At 49.1% G+C, this 4430-nt stretch overlaps 1 long non-coding RNA gene across 1 annotated transcript; it reads right to left on the bottom strand.

The window, feature by feature from the left end:
* Positions 1-409: 409 nt before the first annotated feature.
* Positions 410-2722, bottom strand: LOC129531576 (uncharacterized). Its single transcript, XR_008676844.2, has 2 exons — positions 1874-2722; positions 410-999 (listed from the first exon to the last, which is right to left on the bottom strand). It is a non-coding gene; the product is annotated as an uncharacterized lncRNA (long non-coding RNA).
* Between the last annotated feature and the right edge of the window lie 1708 nt (positions 2723-4430).

A 4430-nucleotide genomic window follows, 5' to 3' on the forward strand; every position in this document is an offset into this window, starting at 1 on the left:
AGAGATGCTGACTGCTTTTTCCAGACCCCTGCTTTTTTGAGATGTGTCAGAATCCACAGGGCGGCTGCTGAGGATAGATATTACTCCGAGTGATTCTGGAGAAATCTGATCCTCGCTGCCACTCCCCACAAGGCCCTTCACCCTTTTCCCTTCAAAGTCATAAAGGATGTCTACCTTTGTGAGGCAGGTCCCCCTGCCTGCTACCTACAAACCTGTGATCTGTCACTTTGAATGGAGAAATCATTTCATATTTATTTCCCAAATGGAAGCACTGGCTCAGAGAAGGTGGAAACGCTAGAAATTAGTGTAATTTAGGGGATGGAAGTGGGAAGGCCCTTGTTCCTTCCCAAGATAATTGTCATTCTCTACTTGCTTTGGGGATAGGGCCTTAAACACGGATAGCTTCTGGTGTAATGAAATAGTTACATTTTACTGATAAAGTTCTCTCTATTGGTCCAGCGTTGTGTGTGTGAGTGTGTACATGTATGTGTGTCTGTGGGGGATTGGGACCAAGGAAACCCAATGCAGATCTGTGAGACAGTAGAGACAGTAGGCGTCAGCTTGCCCTCGAACTTACCCTCTGGTACCCACAGATGCGCACAGCTCACAAAGCTGTGTATGGAAGGTGTCAGTGGAGCAGGGACAGTCGTTGGGACTAAGAAACTCAGAAGCTAGAGACAGGACAGACTCTTTCTGGCCTCGTGGTGAGGGAGAGGCTTTCTGGAGGAGGTCAGCCTTCAGGCTGGGGCTAGGGAGATGCTGAGGGAGGGGCAAGCATGAGCTCAGGAAGGAGGAAGGCAATGTGCAGTTGGGGCTGGAGGACAGTGAGAGATGGTGTGTAAAGACCAGAGCCTGGTGGGGCAGGACCTCAGGTGTCCTGAGAAAGCTGCTCCCCTGCCTGTTGGCCTTGCAGTTGTGTTTTCAGCCTGGAGTTTCTTCCTGATGACATGGCCCCAAGAGCAGGAGAGTGCTTCAAAGGTCAACTTCCTGGGCTCATTCCTGGAAACAGGAAACAGCGATTAGCAAATCAATTAATTAAGGCCCAGTAAACCACTGGATTATAAAGAATGGTTATTTGTTAACTGAAGACAGACCTTGGCCCCTGCTGAGAGGTGTGATTCTGGGAGAAGGCTGACCAGGAGCATGCTGAAGACAGAGGCAGGACTACCTATGTGTGAAATTCCAGCAGCCCAGCTCTGCTGATGACAGAAATGGCCATAATAAACCAAGGAGGCCACAAGTCAAGCAAATAATTTGGTTGACAAATAGGAGTATAAACAAGACCTTGATTAATGAATTTCCTAATAGTTCTCTGTTTATTGACATTAGCTCAGCTTGGTCATTAAGCCTGACATTGCCCATATATGTTGCATAGCATAACACCTTCCATTCATTCTGAGACTGCTTTGTAGCTTTTTGCCTGGATGATGTTTTATGCTTTAAGTCTTGTCTCCCTCACTGGGCCAGGAGCCCCTAGTTCTGAGAACCCTTTCTATGCTTGCTGAAGAAAGAGGAAGGTCCTGGAGCTTCCTGTGAGTGGTAAATAGAGAAGTGAGAGAAGAAAGAAGAGCCTCCAGCTTCAGCATCTTAAATCCTAGGCATTGGGCTGGGAATCAGGGTCCAGCTCCCTCTCACTGTAACTATTGTTTCCCTTTTAGACTAACCCGTTGTACCTGGATTGCTCCATCTTTGAGGGGAAGGGCTCATTCTAGAAGGCCCTTCCTCCTCCTGGTGTTACAGGCATTGAAAAGGGAACACTGAATGGGCAGGAGAACGGAAAACACACTAAATAGAGTGAAGGTATCCCAGAAGAGCATGAGCTTCTCTGAGGTTTATCTTGGCCACCACTTAGCCTGCTTCTAACTGAACTTACCAAAGTGCTTTGGGGGACCTTAGCCACTGCCTCTGATGTTCAGAACCTAAGACGGGGTTGTTCTGGGAAATTGCCAGCGTGCCTAAAGTTGATCACCAATCCCTGGCCAGAGGACACCAAGAGCCCCTGTTCTTGTCCATGGAATGGGAATGGGCTCTGTCGACCTGGGCCAAGAGTCCCGCCTGGAGCAGCTTTGTAGGCAGCTTTAGCAACACGGTGAAAAGCAAAAGCAGGAGGAGTTGAAGCTGTAAATGCCAGCTGTATTTTTATTGGTCGTCTGCAACTTCAAAGCTTTCCCCTCTTTAAAGGAGGCCCACGCAGGTATCCAGTCGGCTCTCCGAGCTCCCGGCCTTGATGCCTTATTGAATTTCAATGTGGCTTGACTCCCAGGTGGGCAGACTTCAAACTGGTCTGTATTTTTCTGCTGTCATGTTTCCATCCTTGTTAGTTTCCATCTCCAGCAAGATCCTGGGCATGTTTGAGGGCAGCTTTCCTTCTTTGGCTTTCTCTCAATGTTCTGGACAGGATTTCAGACATCCAGGGCCACCGCCTCTGGAGTTGTGTCTTGTGTGGTTAATACCCAGCTGTGCCAGATGCTGGCAAGTGCAAGAGAGAAGATACAGCCTTGCTCTCAAGGGATTCACACCCATCAGTCCATCTAAGTGTTTTCTCAGTGTGGTCACTATGGAAGGTGTGGCCAGCGGTGGAGGGTGGGGCTGGTCACTTGATGCCACCACCCCCTTTAACACATGCTCTTCAGAACTGACCTGAAGCTGCCAAGTGTTTACTGAGCTGTTGTTTGCCCAGTACCGGGGAGAACAGACATTCATTCAATGCCTACTACAAATATTCATTAATACGTTCATTAAGTGCCTGTAGTAGGCCAGGCACTGAGCTTTGCTGATATTTACTAGTAGCTTTATCTAAATTTCATGTAAATTCTATGCCACTCTGTGAAGCAGGTTATTCTTAGCTCCCTTTTATAAATGAGCATGCCGGATTGCAGAGGTTTAATAATTTGCCCAAGCTTACTTCACAAGCAAAAGGCTGAGCAGGGTCTGAGCTGCTCTTGCTTGAGCACACCAGGCTGGACTGGGTGTCTGTGTGTGTTGGGGAGGAAAGGATACAGGAAGCTTGTCATCTCATTGGCACACAAATCCTATTCATGTGGAATAAATGAGCAAGATGAGACATATGTGTGGCAATAATAACGAAAGCAAACATTTCTGGCTGGGTGCAGTGGCTCACAGCTGTAATCCAACACTTGGGGAGGCTGAGGCTGGCAGATCACTTGAGGTCAGGGGTTTGAGACCAGCCTGGCCGACATGGTAAAACTCCGTTTCTACTAAAAATACAAAAAATATTAGCTGGACGTTGCATGCCTGTAACCTAAGCTACTCGGGAGGTGAGGCATGAGAATCGCTTGAACCCTGGAGGTGGAGGTTGCAGTGAGCTGAGATCATGCCGCTGCACTCCAGCCTGGGCGACAGAGTGAGACTCTGTCTCAAAACCAAATCAAACAAAAAAACCAATAGCAAACATTTCTATAGCACCTACCAGGTGTCGGGGACTGTTCAAGTGTTTCACCAATATGAGCTAATCCCCATGAGTCCATGGAGGCCCAGAGGAGTTGGGTAATTCTCCCAAAGGCACGCAGCTGGGAAATGTCAGAGTTGAGATTCAGACACTGTGTCTTAAACACTTCATTGAGTGTCAAGACGGCCAGCTAGGGGCACCAGCAGTGTGGACTGAGCAGTGCCTTCTCTTTGAGAGCTTCACTGCCTGCTTTCCCAGACATGACCTCTTCTAACCTCCAAAGAGCTGTGAGGCAGTGGCCAGGCCTCAGTGTCACCCTCCTTGATAGATTAGGCAGACAGATGTCAAGTGGGTACTCAGGATGACTCAGACCACACCCCAGCCTCCTGTCTTTCCACTGCTGGGGCTTTCTAGAGGAAAAAAAAGTATCTTATCCTGTTGGGACATTGAAGAGATGTTTGGTTAGAAGTGTCTCACCTGCAAATCTGGGACAAAGAGATCCAGAAAAGCGGTATCCTAAGAAACTGATCCAGGAAAGCCAGTTCCTCGCCTGCAGTTCCATCTGCTCTGGCTGCCAAGGGAGCTGGGAAAGTGATTTTTGTGACTATAAAAGAAAGAGGCAGTGTAGGTTGGAGAGGAGGCTAGGTCCAGGTCCTGGGGGAATTCCCTGGTGCCCTGGGCACAAGCCTTCTGCTCTGCAGCCTGCCTGGCTCAGCCATGCAGGAGGAGAGGCCTTTGAAGTCACAGACCACCAATAAAATTGCAGCTGGCACCAGGAGCTTACAGGACTCCAGGCGTGAGATTTTACACCACTAAGGGGCTAAGCCAGTGTTGACAGGGCTTGGAATGTGCCCTGGACTCCTTTTTCTTCTGCAAAGAGCCACTAGGGTGCCTCAGACCCTGGCTACCCTGTCACCCAATCAATCAAGGCTGCAGCAAGGGCCTGTGAGTCACCACAGGGAAGCGAGAGGAGCAGCTTGCAGTGTGGACCCAAGCCTGAAGCACATGCAGCTAACGGCTA

This window comes from Gorilla gorilla, chromosome 12 (genome assembly GCF_029281585.2).
Source record: "Gorilla gorilla gorilla isolate KB3781 chromosome 12, NHGRI_mGorGor1-v2.1_pri, whole genome shotgun sequence".
NCBI classification, from domain to species: domain Eukaryota; kingdom Metazoa; phylum Chordata; class Mammalia; order Primates; family Hominidae; genus Gorilla; species Gorilla gorilla.